This window comes from Lagenorhynchus albirostris, chromosome 13 (assembly GCF_949774975.1).
Source record: "Lagenorhynchus albirostris chromosome 13, mLagAlb1.1, whole genome shotgun sequence".
NCBI classification, from domain to species: domain Eukaryota; kingdom Metazoa; phylum Chordata; class Mammalia; order Artiodactyla; family Delphinidae; genus Lagenorhynchus; species Lagenorhynchus albirostris.
In genome coordinates this window covers 35,598,494-35,614,862 of record NC_083107.1, presented here as the reverse complement: position 1 = coordinate 35,614,862, position 16,369 = coordinate 35,598,494, and the positions used below count along the sequence as shown (strand labels likewise).

Below are 16,369 nucleotides of genomic sequence, written 5' to 3'. Positions count from 1 at the left end.
AGCCATCTCAATGTAGGAGTGGCTCCCAGGAATATCCCTAACTCATCCATGTCATCATGGCCCTAAGGTGTGTCATGGCCCTAAGGTGAAGGGGCCAGAGGTTGTATCATGATGTGAACAGGTCCCAAAGTGGTCAGCACAGAGGTATACAGATAGTGGAGGTGAAACTAGATTTGAGATATATGAAAACAGAAACTAGTCTGGGGGAATTCTTATAGTCATTAAATGTGTATAATTACAAGTGGAGGATTTAATTCTAATCAATGTTAAACAAAATAGAAGTTCTCTTCTGTACAAATGAACTTGACAATGTCACTTGTATACTTATTATTATTTTTTAACATCTTTAATGGTGTATAATTGCTTTACAATGGTGTGTTAGTTTCTGCTTTATAAAGTGAATCAGCTATACATATACCTATATCCCCATATCTCTTCCCTCTTGCATCTCCCTCCCTCCCACCCTCCCTATCCCACCCCTCTAGGTGGTGACAAAGCACCTAGCTGATCTCCCTGTGCTATGCAGTTGCTTTCCACTAGCTATCGGTTTTACATTTGGTAGTGTATATATGTCCATGCCACTCTCTCACTTTGTCCCAGCTTGCCCTTTCCCCTCCCCGTGTCCTCAAGTCCATTCTCCAGCAGGTCTGTGTCTACACTATACACTTTCTCCCATTTTAAAGAGAATCAGGCGAAATAGAATTTATCATTATCCCTGTGTTCATGGGGAAGAAACCTGTAGCAGTATTACAAATTGTTATGCAGTATTTTTTTTTTTGATGTGGACTATTTTTAAAGTTTTTACTGAATTTGTTACAACATTGCTTCTGTTTGTTGTTTTGGTTTTTTGGCTGCAAGGCATGTGGGATCTTAGCTCCCTGACCAGGGATCGAACCCGTACCCCCTGCATTGGAAGGTGAAGTCTTAACCACTGGACTGCCAGGGAAGTCCCACAAATTGCTATGCAGTATTTTATGTATCTCAAAGTATTAGCACATAAATACACTGACAAAAGATTTAAATTGTTTGCTGATTTGATATAAAATACTGAATCAGTAAAGATACTATAAAACTCATAAGATGGGATATATAAACTCATAAGATGGGAAATATTTGCAAGTGATATGGCCGATAAGGGGTTAATATCCAACATATACAAACAGCTCATATAACTCAACATCAAAAAAACAAACAACTCAATTAAAAAATGGACAGAATAACTGGATAGACATTTTTCCAAAGAGGAAATGCATATCGCCAACAGGCACATGAAAAGATGCTCAACAACGCTATCATCAGGGAAATGCAAATCAAAATCACAATGAGATATCACCTCACACCTGTCAGAGTGACTATCATCAAAAAGAACACAAATAACAGATGTTGGTGAGGATGTGGAGAAAAGGGGACCCTTGTACACTGTTGGTAGGAATGTAATTTGGTGCAGACACTGTGGAAAGCAGTATGGCGGTTTATTAAAAACTAAAAATAGAACTACCATATGACCCAGAAATTCCATCCCTGGGTATATATCCAAAAAAAAACCCCCAAAACACTAATTCGAAAAGATATATGTAGGGCTTCCTTGGTGGTGCAGTGGTTGAGAGTCCGCCTGCTGATGCAGGGGACATGGGTTCGTGTCCCGGTCCGGGAAGATCCCACATGCCGCGGAGCGGCTAGGCCCGTGAGCCATGGCCGCTGACCCTGCGCGTCCGGAGCCTGTGCTCCGCAACGGGAGAGGCCACAACAGTGAGAGGCCCGCGTACCGCAAAAAAAAAAAAAAAAAAAAGAAAGAAAAGAAAAGATATATGCAATCCAATGTTCATAGCAGCATTATTTACAACTGCCGAGATATGGAAGCAACCTAAGTGTCCATCAACAGATGAATATATATATATGATATATATGAAATTTTTCCATTTGCAGCAGCATGGATGAACTTGGAGGGCATTATGCTAAGTGAAATAAGTCAGGCAGAGAAAGACAAATACTGTATGATATCACTTATATGTGGAATTTAAAAATACAACAAGCTAGTGAATATAACAAAAAAGAAGCAGCGTCACAGATATAGAGAACAAACTAGTGGTTACCAGTGGGGAGAGGGAGGGGGGAGGGGTACCATAAGGTTAGGGGTTTAACAGGTACAAAATATTAGGTATAAAATAAGCTATAAGGATATATTATACAACATGGGGAATATAGACAATATTTTATAATAACTATAAATGTAGTATATAACCTTTAAAAACTGTGAATCACTATATTGTACACCTGTAACTTACATAATATTGTACATCAACTATACTTTAATAAAAAAAAAAACTCATAAGACACCACTACAATGAGGACATCAATGACACTTCAGAGTATTAAGATTAGCCCCTGTACTAGAAGAGTTGAAATTCCTCAAGTCTTACTGCTTAGATATGAAGAAAACTTGATAGAAGTTTTCCTAAATTTTAAAAACTTACATGACATTACTAATAATAAGTAGTGAGACTGAAAGAAATTTTTCTAAACTTTTAATTTAAAAAATTATTTTTGATCAACCATGCAAGAGGTCTCTCCATTATTTCTATAGAAAAATGTATTTCTATAGAAATAATTTTCACAAAAATTATTGTTATATGAAGAAATTATCAAGGATTGTACAGACAAAAATAGGGGGAAAGTATTAGAGAGTTTTGTCAGACAGTAAGTTAAAAAATACTGTTTTTATAGATTTTGTGATTTTCGTGGAATTTATCAGCTTTTAAAAACTTAAATTTGTCATGATTTCCTTTCTCTATTCATTTTCATACCTGCTTTTGGTTTGTAATTTAATTCTCTTTTTCTTAAAGAGGGTCTCCAAATTATATAAGCTTCAGATCACACAAAACATGGATCTGCCTCTGCCCAGTGCCTGGCTCAGAACCTGGCATATTAGATGTTTGTTGGAAGAATATGCAGGAAGGGCTATTGGCCCAAGGGTGGTGATATGACACTGAGCTTAGTGAAGGAGAGGCCATTGTATGCTGAGGTTCTTTAGAATATCCAGCCTGCAGGCTTGAGCACTCTGGGATATGATGGGACCACACCTGCCAGTAGAAAACCTGAACCCAGCTGGTAGGAAGCCAAGGTGGCAGAGGCAGAGAAAATGAGGCTGGAGCCTGTCATATTGTTTCACAGTCAAGAAAGAATATTTTTCCTTGTGTGTTCATTGTTGAAGGATGCTGAAATTAATTAAAATAAATTCTTTCTATCTCCAAAGAATATGCAAATTAATTTTCATGTGTTTGGAAATTTTTTCCTTTGAGTTATGTTTCTCATTTGAAGAAAATGGTTACTCTTCCTTCCCTTTAAACTGAATAATGTGAATCATATGTGAATAGGATTACATCAAGTCCCAAGATATTAACGTTTGGAAGCAACTGAAGTCTTCCACATAGAGTCCCAATTTTAAAATTTTTTAAAAATTACTTCAAAAAATGCATAACGTGACCTGATATTGCTGTTCTATTCATGTTCCCACTCGATAATATTTCCACTCTAAAATAATGTTTAACCTCAAAATTTCTAGACTGCTTCATTTCCATCAAGTGCTAGAAGTCTAGGAAGCTCCATTAACTAAAGACAAAGTAAATTCTAGATACAGAGTTTAACTGCTTCTTAATGGAGCCGCCTCTGAGTCACCAGCTCCTAGAATTAGAACTATCCACCAGATGAGGTACAGCCTGACAGGAGAGGTTGGGAGTACATAGTCCTCTCTCAAGGTGCTGGGGTAAAGTATAGAGCAGCATGATATCTACAGGCTATAGCAATAGATAAATTCAAATAGTTGGTATCATTTGGGTTCTGATACTCAGAGTAGGGTACCCTAAAAGGGAGAAAATAGGGCACCCAGAGGAAAGAAGTTTGGAAGTTCTAGTAGGCAGAGAGTTTGCATCAGGGATGCTCATCAGCAAGTAACTTTAGCCACCTGGCTGGTGTGCAGGGACAGACTCCAGTCCCTGAAAAGGGTTGATAGTAGAGATGGATAATAAAACAGGACTCTGTTGAGGATACTAAGTCAGATACCAGCCACAAGGAAGCAAGACAGAAACTCAGTTAACCAAGCTGAAGCACAAACAGGTCTTAGAAAATCAGACAGAGACTTGTAATCAGAACTTGAGCAAATAGTCAGAGCTAGACTAGCAACAAAGGTTGAAACTGAATCCACCTAAAACTGAGTTCCTCTACTGAGTTTATAACTAACCTCTCTGTCCAAAACTTTATTCCCTTTCATGTCCCGCCCCATTCCCCTCAGGATTGAGGAGTATCAAAGAAAGGCGGGTATTGAAACCAAGAAAAACTCTGTGGGGCCTTCCTGGGTACAAATGTCCCTCTGTGTCCCCCATTTATTATTTGTAGAAAAAAAGCCTTAGTCTCCTAAGCCTTCCCCAAGTTCCAAAGAGCAGGCCCAAGAAGTTAACAATTAGAGAAGTGAGGGAATGCAGAAACAAAGGAAAAGTAGTCCATCAAGAAAAGCGGGGGCTTCCCTGGTGGCGCAGTGGTTAAGAGTCCACCTGCCGATGCATGGGACACGGGTTCGTGCCCCGGGTCCGGGAGGATCCCACATGCCGCGGAGCGGCTAGGCCCATGAGCGGCTAGGCCCATGAGCCATGGCTGCTGAGCCTGCGCGTCCGGGGCCTGTGCTCCGCAACGGGAGAGGCCACAACAGTGAGAGGCCCGCGTGCCGCAAAGAAAAAAAAAGAGAAGCAGGACTTCCCTGGTGGCGCAGTGGTTAAGAATCTGCCTGCCAATGCAGGGGACACAGGTTTGAGCCCTGGTCCGGGAAGATCCCACATGCCGCAGAGCAACTAAGCCCATGTGCCACAACTACTGAGCCTGCACTCTAGAGCCCACAAGCCACAACTACTGAGCCTGCATGCCACAACTACTGAAGCCTGTGCGCCTAAAGCCTGTGCTCCACAACAAGAGAAGCCACTGCAATGAGAAGGCCGCGCACGGCAACAAAGACCCAACGCAGCTAAAAAATAAATAAAAAACTTAAAAAAAAAAGTCAATACAGACTATAATTAAGGACTCTTTATTTTTTTAAGTTCAGGAAGGATCAAGTTAGAAATTATTTTTCTCTTCCTAAACACTGATTTAGCAACTGTTTGACAGAAATTCTCATCTAGGAAGCTGCTCAGCACATTTTTTTCCTTTGACTCATTGCCTGACTCTCCAGGGAGATAGGTTGTGCTGATATCTCTCATATCATTGCTCAATTCATGGGTCTAGGGTGGAAAATATACTAAAAGATTCACCATATTTTAAGTGGGACTTAAGAATTAGCCTTGTTGTCATAGACTTGGTATCTGGTGATCCCTGGGTGGCCATATGTTAGTCCCTAACCCTGTCAACGTGGTTACATTTCAATCTCTGGGCTTCAATTCCCCCCCCCCTTAGTATTCCAATTCCTTGCTGGGATGGAGCCTTACACTGAGACCCAGTTCACTTGTCTGGAGAGTGATTTATCTCTGGATCTGGATTCCTGAAAATCGGAATCCTATTTCCTATACTTCCAGCTTCTGATTAGTATTCTTTTCTTAAGGTGATGATAACTCTAAGCCATGGGAATGATGCCTGCTTATCTTGGAACACTGCTTACGGTCTGTATATCTGCTTGGAATAACTGTGAGATTGGCACCCTCTCATCCTTAGGTATTAGGGAGGATCTCCATAATGTGTTGCATGGAGAAAAAAAGCAGAGTTCTGGAACCTGACAGACTTGAGGTTGATCCCAGCTCTCTTACTTAATTTTAGATAAATTACTGAACTTCTCTAAGCCTATTTCCTCATCCATTAAAACGAGGATAGTGATTCCCACTCACATGACAACTGTGAAAATTAAACGAGATAAAAAATGTAAAGCATCTACTACAGTGCTTGCATGTAAAAGCTTTTCAACAAATGATAGCTATTTTAATTACGAGCAAATGTAAGAAAAAGTAAATTCATCCAGTCCAAAAATGCTTATTAAGTGCCTATTAACTGCCAAATATTTTATTAAGCTCTGGAGGGAGGTAAAAAGGCGAAGGTGACATGGTCTTCTAATGGGGAAAAAGAATAAATATCCTCAACAGAATATGTTGTAGGTAGTGCAATGGCAGACATCAGCCCAGGGAGACATGTGTATTCTTAGGAGGGAAGTGATGATCCTGGATGAGCATCCTAAAGAAGAGAGCTGATTAGGAGGAAAGGAGGATGAAAGCTGCTCCTGGCAGAAGCATGGAAGAGTTTGGTGATTTGGGAAACTGCAAATAGTTCATCAGTATAGTTGGAATATGGACTGGGACTAGGGAGATGAGTCAGAGAAGGAAATAGAAAGGTAAGTAGGGGTCTCTCCTGACGGCCTTTGTGGCTGAACTAAGGAGTCTGGGATCCAATGTGAGGGCTGTGAGTGGCTGCTGATGAGTTTGAAGCAGAGGAGCAACATGATCAGATTTAAGTTTTAGAAAAATCACTCCAAAGCACTTCCGTCGTCCTGGATTTAAATAACACTGAAAACAAAGGCAGAACCACCATAGTAGAAGCCCATGTTTTACTCAAGAAGTATGCTCCCCTCTTCTTAATTCTGTAACATAAATGTCATGCTAAAATAATCCCAACGGTGCTGGGATAATGAAAAAAACATTTTAAACATAAAATGTCTTTTATTGTGGGCTTCTTGACTTCTTAAAAAACAAAATTATACATCTTCAAAGATGATTAAAATGAAATTCTAGAATCCCTACACATGCTCTGCATCTATGGTCTTAACACTACATGCACCCCTAGTAATCACAGGTCTGACTGAAAATGACTTAATAAATAAAAATTTTATTTAATGTAAAATGCTTAATCTTCCAGGGATTAGTGTAGAGCTATGTTTACACTGAACTCTATAAATGTTACTGACAATTTAAATTATAAAATCTTAAAATTCTCAATTTTGTAAAATACTTTAGTACTTCCTCACATATATGTCACATTGCCATTTTTAGGATGCTGACAGGAAATTTAATTTTTGAGGAATTATAAAAGAATTTAATGAACTGAATTATAATTAAAGTTATCTGCTGTATCATACATACAATGAAATATTAGATAAAAATGTCAGATATTGGTTATTGAAGCCTCTATTTCTTATGTGGTCAAACTGTCCAGACAGATCATATAGAAAAGACATGCTCCAGCCAGCACCCTGCTCTGAATTGCCCTGTTTCATTCTTGTACTTTTCCATCTATCTTTTGTCCCTTAATTTTTTTTTTTCTTTTTTTTTCAGGGACCAGTGGAGGTGATGATGCTTTTAATTCTCCCTAGAGAGGTAACCCCAGGCACTGAGGCTTGGCCAGGGCGGCAAAGTGCTAGGGGGTGCAGCCCAACCCCTTGGGAGGTGGCCTTGAGGGCAATGTTCCAGTGGGCTGCTGGAGGTGGCCAGCCTTGGGTGGGCCTCAGTAGCCGTCGTCGGCCCAGGTAACCTCGTAGTCAGGGTACCTGGCTTTGATCTTCTCAGTGGAGACGGAGTGCTGGGCGCGACCGTGTAACCCATGGAGTAGCCGTACACGTGGACCGTCTTGCCCTGGCTCTGGTGGGAGATGCACCCACGTCCCAGGCACTCGCAGTCATAGCCCTTCTGCATCTCGCCTGATACCTCGTCTGTAGATGTCGGAGTGGTACTCCGCCCACTTGTAGCCGCTCACTATCTCTTTGCTCTCCCTGGCCAGGGTCCCGGAGGGCAGCACCGCATGGACTCCAATCAGCACATACTTGAAGACGCTGTCGCAGTCGATGTCCACGGCAATGATCTGGGCGAGGTTCGCTGCTGCCATGTTCCCAGAGTGTGCTCGCCCCTGTGGCCTGCGTCCCTTCCCCACGCGACCCGGGCTATCCCTTAATGTTGGCTTCCACTTGTGTAGTAGACAATGAGGTAATCTCTTCAACATCTATCCCACCTCCTGACACCGTGCATCAGCCATTTGGTTTAAGGAACTGACCTAGACATGTGAGGCAGGCCCTGATAAGTCTGCCTCAATCAATACAATCTGATCCTTTTTGGCCTACAATTGGTCTAGGACCTAATGCTTAAACCAATCAGCACATGGCATTGCTTTAGAAACAGACTGGTTTAGGAATAGGCACATGACTGTTCCTAGGCCAATAAGACATGCTAAGAAGATTGTTTGGAGGCTTCTAGGAAAAGTTTCCTCGCTTATAAGTGAGCCATTAGAAGAGATGGCTTTTTTTTTTTTAAACAAAGAAGCATGTAGCTTCAATTGTTACTACCACCCTACGAATATGAGAAAACCACTTTAGGATAGAACTGATGTTATCCTGGGTCCTTGGTGATGTTGTTGAACTGAGTTTTAACCATATCTGAAGCCCAGTCTATGTCTGGACTTCCAGTTGTCCGAACCAGTAAATTTTCCTACTGTTTAAGCCACCACTTTCAGTTGGGTTTCTGTTATTTGCAGCTGAATGTATTCTAAAAGATGCAATTCTCTACCACTTTTGCCTACCATCTTTGCTTCTAACCTGATGTACCCATTGGCTATCTTTCTTAGCGTTAACCATCAGCAGTCTTCTATCTAGACATTTATAGTGAACATTTTAGTTGTCTACCCAATACCTGGGCCTAGCTTCTTCCACTGGACATTATGTGGGATAGGTTGCATGAACCTGGTGCAGCCACGGGAGAAGCTAGCCTGAAAACAAAGTTGATATGCTTAAAATGACAAAACAGAAAAATGGAAAAAAATCCGAGGCCTTGATAATGTCATTTAACTATTCATTCAACACTATTTTCAGCCTTCTTATTATCTGAATAACAAATATTCTCACTGTTTAAGATAATCTGAGTTGGGATATTCTGTTGTTTGAATTTGAAAACAACTGAAGTATTGTAGTAGTGTCTAATATTAGGAGAAATGGTAGTAAGAATGAGAATGTCAGTAAATGTTGACTACTTCTTACGGTTTTCACTAAAAACGTATAACAAAAATGGAAGCTTAGGCTGAAAACAGAGAAGGACGTGGGAGGCAGTAGTAGGAGATAAACTTAGTTGCCAAAGTTTCTCCTATAGATGTCCTGCTAAATAACTTACATTGGACAAAGGCACCTAGTTTTATGTCAAATATAGGTTTACAGAAGGGGCTTCTCTATCTACATTCATTGTTTTCAATTACACTAGCAACAAAGGTCATCAAAATGTGAACTAGGGGAATGGGCAGATCTCAGAGAGATGTCTATGGCTAGAAGACTGAAGTGCTCAGACCCAAAGACTATATCTAGTTGGGCTCACTGACCGTATTTACTGATTTGTAGAATTAGCCAAAAGAAATCAGAATCCACTAAGTTTCTTAGGGAATTGACTATCAAAGAAATTCTAAGCCTGGCCAATCCACAGCAATGAGCAATTCTGTGATAGTTCAATTCCTTAGGCACCCTCCCAGCACCCCAAACTCACACTAACAAAAAGTGCTAAACTATCTAATACCTGTTTCAAATGTAGCCATAGAAGACAATGAACCAGGAAGATGTTCCCAAAAGAACAGAACTAAGGGCAATGGAAGGCAATGGGTTATCCCAAAAAACAGAATCAGAGACTACCATATTGGCCGACCAAGGGACTCATCACTGCTAGGGTGGGCAGTCCTCTCTTCTTTCTAATAGGATATGATATGGGCTATGGGCCAATATCCACTGAACGTCATTTCCATTCTCCCCTTTCCAAATAAGAGTTTCAATTATATTTATCTTGTTCCTTCTCTATTATTTCATATTGAAAATGTTTGAGGTGGAAAACTTTAAGCCATGGGTTCACAAGGAACCACGTCCAGACCTGACAGAGAGCTCTTGGCCTCGGTGCTGGATGTGGTTGCTGGCTGAGACTTTGGGATGTCTCCCACTGGAGAGATAATGAATGTGTTTCACGTAGGTATGGATATTATTTAGATTGTGTGTGGGAAAAAGGAGGTACAAAGTTTGACTTATGTGATAGTGTTGGCTGTCTACTCCATATCCGTTTTCCCTTCTTATTGAAAGAGCCCTACTTTTGTTCAGGTACCCACCCCTTTCTACATGTCCATGTGCATCAGGAGACATTGGTCTCATGCCTGTTCCCATGAGGTAAATCCTGACTAGTCTAGGCCAGTCATGATTTTTCTGTTCTCCTTGCTGGTAACTGTTTTAGACATGGGTGTACTGAGGAATGACATATGAGGAAAAGTTTGCTAGAAGACTTCTGGTAAATATTTTCCTACTTTTTAAAAAAATACACAAGGAAATCACAGCTTCCCTCCGTGCCCTTTATTTTGTCATGTCGGGTTACAATGTACGGGCCTGCTGTAGCCATCTGGTAACCATTAGCAGAGCTTTTTGCTATGTACAAAGCTGACATGCTTAGGCAAGGAAAACAATGGAAAGAAACAGCGTCCTTCAGACACTGAATTAAATAGTCTTATAGACTGTCTACCTCAGGATTTCTTGTCATGTATAATAGTAAATATCCTTATGGCTTAAGTCTATTTAAATTGAGGATGTCTTTTACTCACAGTTCAAAGCATCCTCACTGATATATCTCTGTTTCACCCTTTGAGTGCTGTTTTCACCTGATTAATATTTTGTAATGCAAACTTCCCTAGAGGCACCTTATTGAAGGTAGAGACTGGACACTGACCTAGATACTATATTCCAGTGTATTTTTTGGAGCATGAACACATTTATTCAGTTATGCCATACAAATACTAATTCAGACCCTAGTCTTTCAGTGTTTCTTATGAATTGAATTGTGACCCCCTAAAATTTATATGTTGAAGTTCTAACTCCTAGTCCCTCAGAATACCTTATTTGGAGATAGGGTCTTTACAGAGCTAATCAAGTTAAAATGAAGTCATTAGGGTGGGTCCTAATCCATTGTGACCGGAGCACTTAGAAGAAGAGGATATTTGGACACAGACACAGAGAGATAGAAAATAATGTGAAGAGACATAGAGAACAGAGGCAATCTACAAGCCAAGGAGAGGAATATATCCTTCCCTCACAGACTGCAGAAGGAACCAACTTTGCCAATATCTCGATCTCAGACTTCTAGCCTATGGAACTGTGAGACAATACATTTCTGTTGTTTAAGCCACTCAGTTTGTGGTACTTTGTTACAGCAGCCCTAGCAAACTAATACAGTCTCTGTGCCATTTCTCCTAGGAACGAGGAAGAAGTTTTTCTTTCTTAACAAATGCTAGTCACTCAGTTACATATAAAATTTAATTTGACAAGCATTTATCGAGTAACTACTATATCCCAGGACTTGTTAAGTGATAGGTTCACAGAGATAAGTACTCACTTCTTGTTCTCAAAGAGCTCAGTAAAGTAGCTGTGTGTTCACATTTAAACTAATTAAGAGAAGAGTTATGCTCAAACACTTTAGAAGAAACTATTTCAACAAGTCATAAGCCAATGCAGATCACTCTTATGTGTACATTAAAGCAGATTTCTCTCATTAATGTTCATGATAAATAAATGTTATATTCATGAGAGGAATAAAATTGTATTAATTATTTCATAATTAATTTGGATTGAATTATATAATCAGTCTTAATTGGTGAAGCTTTATCCAAATGATTTGCAATGAATAATTTTTAAAAAGTTGCTCAAGACTATCAATAAAGTTCCTAGGGGGCTTCCCTGGTGGTGCAGTGGTTGAGAGTCCGCCTGCCGATGCAGGGGACACGGGTTCGTGCCCCGGTCCGGGAAGATCCCACATGCCGCGGAGCGGCTGGGCCTGTGAGCCATGGCCGCTGAGCCTATGCGTCCAGAGCCTGTGCTCCACAACGGGAGAGGCCACAACAGTGAGAGGCCCGCGTACCACAAAAAATAAAATAAAATAAAATAAAGTTCCTAGGATGTGGAGATTATAAAGGAAGAGGGGTAGTAAAAAAATATTAAAAATGTGGTCCTGTCCTCACTTATATAATCTAATAGAATACCAAGGCAATGAAAAAAGATATAATTATACTTACAAAGTAAGATATAGGGAAAAGAAAATCTAAGTGAAGAAAGAAAGCTAGCACAAGGAAGGGACTAGCTAGCACTAGTCTTTCTATGTAGAAAACTTTTGTAACTTTTTATAAAAGGAGTTTTAAAGGAGAGGAAAATTCATACAGCCATCATTGGTCATTGTTCTATTTCTCTTCCCTGCTTAGAGCCAGAAATTAGGTCCACATTTACTTTGCCAAGGAAACACCAGGCTCCTCTGGTTACTGAGACTTAACAGCCAGTCTCTGCTCCCTGCCAACTTGCCTTGGGGCAAAATGTGGCGAGCTATAAAATTCTTTTAGTCCAGTCAATTCCAGACACCTTTTCAGAAAAAAAAGTGCAAGTGTTACCAAAGAAATAAGTGGTCATAGGACAATAAGGTATTAAATTTTATTTAAAATCATTCTATCCTGAACTGTTCTAAGTTTGTCTACATATTATAACCTATTAACTACTTGCAGGAAGCCATAATTCTTTAACAACTGAATTTTTTAAAGAAACCAAATTGATAAGTAAATAACATATTTGACCTTAGATGAGTATGGTATTTTTGATGCTTTCATGTAAAGTTAAGGTTCTTTGTAAAAAAAAAAAAAAAGATAAATATTAAAAGTACCATTTTAATGTTCAAATGTTTCTTTTATTCCAGAAGAAATTTATGGTTAGGAGAATTAAGCAAGAATAAATATCTTTATTTTAGCTTGAAATTAGACTGCATCTATCATAATTAGATGTTGAACTGAAGTCTAAGGTATCTTTCTTCTGACCAAACAGGGTAATAATTCTATACTTAATATCTCTAAAAGGTTATATTTTTCAGTTGAAATGATACCAACCTTAGAATTACTTATTTTGAATTTTGGAAGGTCATCAGTGTTCTAGATCTAAGATCTATCCATGATCTGAAATGTTTTAGAAGTGAACAAATGGGTACTTCTTACTTTTGCTTAATTACCACACCTACCAAGAATATTTTACACTTAGAGTCTACCAATGCAAATAATAGTTTTCTGTTTCTGGAATTTTCCTATTATGTAAATCAATTGCATTCTGAAGAGCCATTTTGGTCCAAGTAAACAGAGATGTCCAAGAAATTTAGCCTGTGAGGAAATTAATTAAGAAAGCTTGTCGATATCTTATTAGTTGTTGATTCTAAGAGGTGAAACTGAAAATCTCTCTCCTTTTGTATATGCCAAGGAAGCCTGTAATCACATTGCTTCTGATAGCCTTCTTGTGACTAAGATTCTGGCGTCCAAGATGGCACCTGATCTCACCTCCTTCCAAAGGCACACCAAAATTATAAAAATTGCAGAGCAACTATTGATGAGAAAGACCTGAAGATGAGCAGAAAAGATCTTCTATAATTAAAGATATAAAGAAGAAACCACATTGAGATAAGTAGGAAGGGTGGAGATGCGGTATAAAGACCCAGAGCCCTGGGGTAGGCAACCCACAAATGGGAGGATAATTACAACTGCAGAGGTTGTCCCCCAAGAACGAGGGGACTGAGCCTCACATTGGGCTCCCCAGACCAGGGGTCCTGCACTGGGAAGATGAACCCCTAGAACATTTGGCTTTGAAAGGCCATCAGGGCTTATTTCAGGAGAGCCAGAGGGCTATAGAAAAGAAATTCCATTCTTAAAGGGTGCACACAAAATCTCACATGCGCCAAGACCCAGGGCAGAAGCAGTCATTGGAAAGGATCCTGAGTCAGACCCACTTGCTGATCTTGGAGAGGCTCCCAGAGAGGCAGGAGGCAACTGGAGCTCACCCTGGGGATACAGACACTGGTGGAAGCCATTTTGGGGAGCTGGTTCTACCACGTGGAAATTGGTGCTGGCAAGTGCCATTTTGGAATCCTCCCTCTAGCCTATTAGCCTCAGGACTCTGCCCTGCCCCCACCCACCAGCAGGCTGGCTTCCTTAGGACCCCTTAAACCCCCAGATGCCCTGTACTGCCAGTACTAGATCTAGGATCAACCTCACCCACCATCTCAGGGACCCCTGGGAACTGCAGCCAGTGACCTCAGGTCCTGGTTCCACCTACCAGTGGGCCAACAGCAGCTCCAGGACCCCTGAGGCCCTGCAGCTAGAGATGTCAGAACCCAGCTCTGCCCATCAGTGGGCCAGCGCTAGGCCCAGGATCTGAACCTGTCCACCAGTAAGAGGTCACTAGCCCTGGGATGCCCTGGGCCCCAGCCCTGCCCACCAGAGGTCAACACCAGCTCCAGGACCAATGCAGCCCTGCAACCTACAGTGTCAGGACCTAGCCCATCCACCTGCAGGCTGGTGCCAGCCTTGAGACCCATGGGCCCCAGGACCACCCATTAGTGGGCCAACACCAACACCTGGACCCCTAGAGTCCTGCAGCCAGAGACCCCAGGACTAGCTGCACCCACCAGTGAGCCAGTACTAGCCCTGGGATTCCCTGGGCCCCAGCCCTGCCCACCAGCAGGCTGACAACTAGACAGCTTAGGCCCCTCAGCCAGCTGCTCTGGGATCTAGCCCCACTCACTAGCAGGCCAGCACCACCTTTGGGACACCCCAGAACCTGCAGCCAGTAAAGTCAGGAACTGGCCCTGCCCCCAGCAAGCTGACACTAGATCAGGCACTGCAAGCCCCACAGTCAGCCACCCTGGGACCTGGCTCTGCCCACTAGAGGGCCAGCACTAGCCCTGGGATCCCCAGGAGCTCTACACCCAGCAGCCTTAAGACCCTGCCCTGTCCACCAGCAGCTGGCAGCCTCCACATAAGGCAGGGCCTGGAAACCAACTGAACTGGGGGCCATCCAGGCCTACCAGACTGCCCACAATAGTCAGCCTGCTACAACAGAAGGGCTCACTCAACCCACACTGGGGGCACCCCTAGGGCATATAGCTCTAGTGACCAGAGGGCAGTCTCCTACAAAAGACCACTTCTCCAAGATGGGGAAACATAACCAACCTACCAGAAACACAGAAATAAAAACAGTGAGTTAGGCAAAATGAGGCTACAGAGAAATATGTTCCAAACAAAGGAACAAGATAAAACCCCAGAAGAACTAAGTGAAGTAGAGATAGGCAATCTACCTGATAAAGAGTTCAAGGTAATGATCATAAAGATGCTCTAAGATCTTGGTAGAAGAATGGATGAACACAGTAAGAACTTTAACAAGAGTTAGAAAATATAAAAAAGAATGAAACAGAGCTGAAGAATAAATTAACTGAAATAAAAAATACAATCGAAGGAATCAACATTAGATAATACAGAAGAACAAATCAGCAAGCTGGAAGACAGAATGATGGAAATCACTCAAGCTGAACAGAAAAAAGAAAACAATTTTTAAAAATGAGCATAGTTTAAGATACCTGTAGGACAACATCAAGTGTACTAACATTTGCATTATAAAGGACCCAGAAGAAGAAGAGAGAGAGAAAGTGGCAGAGAACATATTTGAAAACATAATAGCTGAAAACTTCCCTAACCTGGGAAAGGAAACAGACATCCAGGTCCAGGAATCACAGTGGCCCAAGCAGGATCAACCAAAGAGGAAGATGCCAGGGCACACTGTAATTAAAATGGCAAAAATTAAAGATACAGAGAGAATCTTAAAAGCAGTAAGGGAAAAGCAACAAGTTACGTATAAGAAATTCCCATAAGGCCATCAGCCGACTTTTTAGCAGAAACCCTGCAGCAGGCCGGAAGGGAATGTCATAATATGTTTAAAGTGATGAAAGGGAAAAACCTACAATCAAACTACTCTACCCAGCAAGGCTTTCATTCAGATTTGAAGGAAAGATCAAAAGTTTTATAGACAAGCAAAAGCTAAAAGAGTTCAGCAACACCAAACCAGCTGTACAAGAATGTTAAAGGGACTTCTTTAAGACAAAAAAAAGGTCACAACTAGAATTATGAAAATTATGAAAGGAAAAATCTCATTGGTAAAGGTAATTATACAGTAAAGGTAGTAACATGACCACTTATAAAGCCAGTAGAAAGTTTAAAAGATAAAAGTACTAAAATCATCTATATCTACAATAAGCAGTTAAGGGTATGTAAAACAAAAAGATGTAAAATATGGTGTCAAAAACAGTAAATGTGGGTGGGGGTGGTGAGTAAAAATGCAGGGTTGTTAAAATATGTTTGAACTAAAGAGATCAGCAACCTAAAATAATCATATATATATTTTTTACATATGCATATAAAATTATCATATATATTACTATATATAAACCTCATGGTAATTACAAACCAAAAATCTATAATAGATATACACATACAAAAGAGAAAGAAATCCAAACATAACACTAAAGTTAGTCATTAAATCACAAGGGAAGAGAAGAAAGGA

The 16,369-nt window shown here is 40.8% G+C and overlaps 1 pseudogene; it reads right to left on the bottom strand.

The window, feature by feature from the left end:
- Positions 1-7,434: 7,434 nt before the first annotated feature.
- LOC132531746 (14 kDa phosphohistidine phosphatase-like) lies at positions 7,435-7,842 on the bottom strand (annotated as a pseudogene).
- Positions 7,843-16,369: the final 8,527 nt, after the last annotated feature.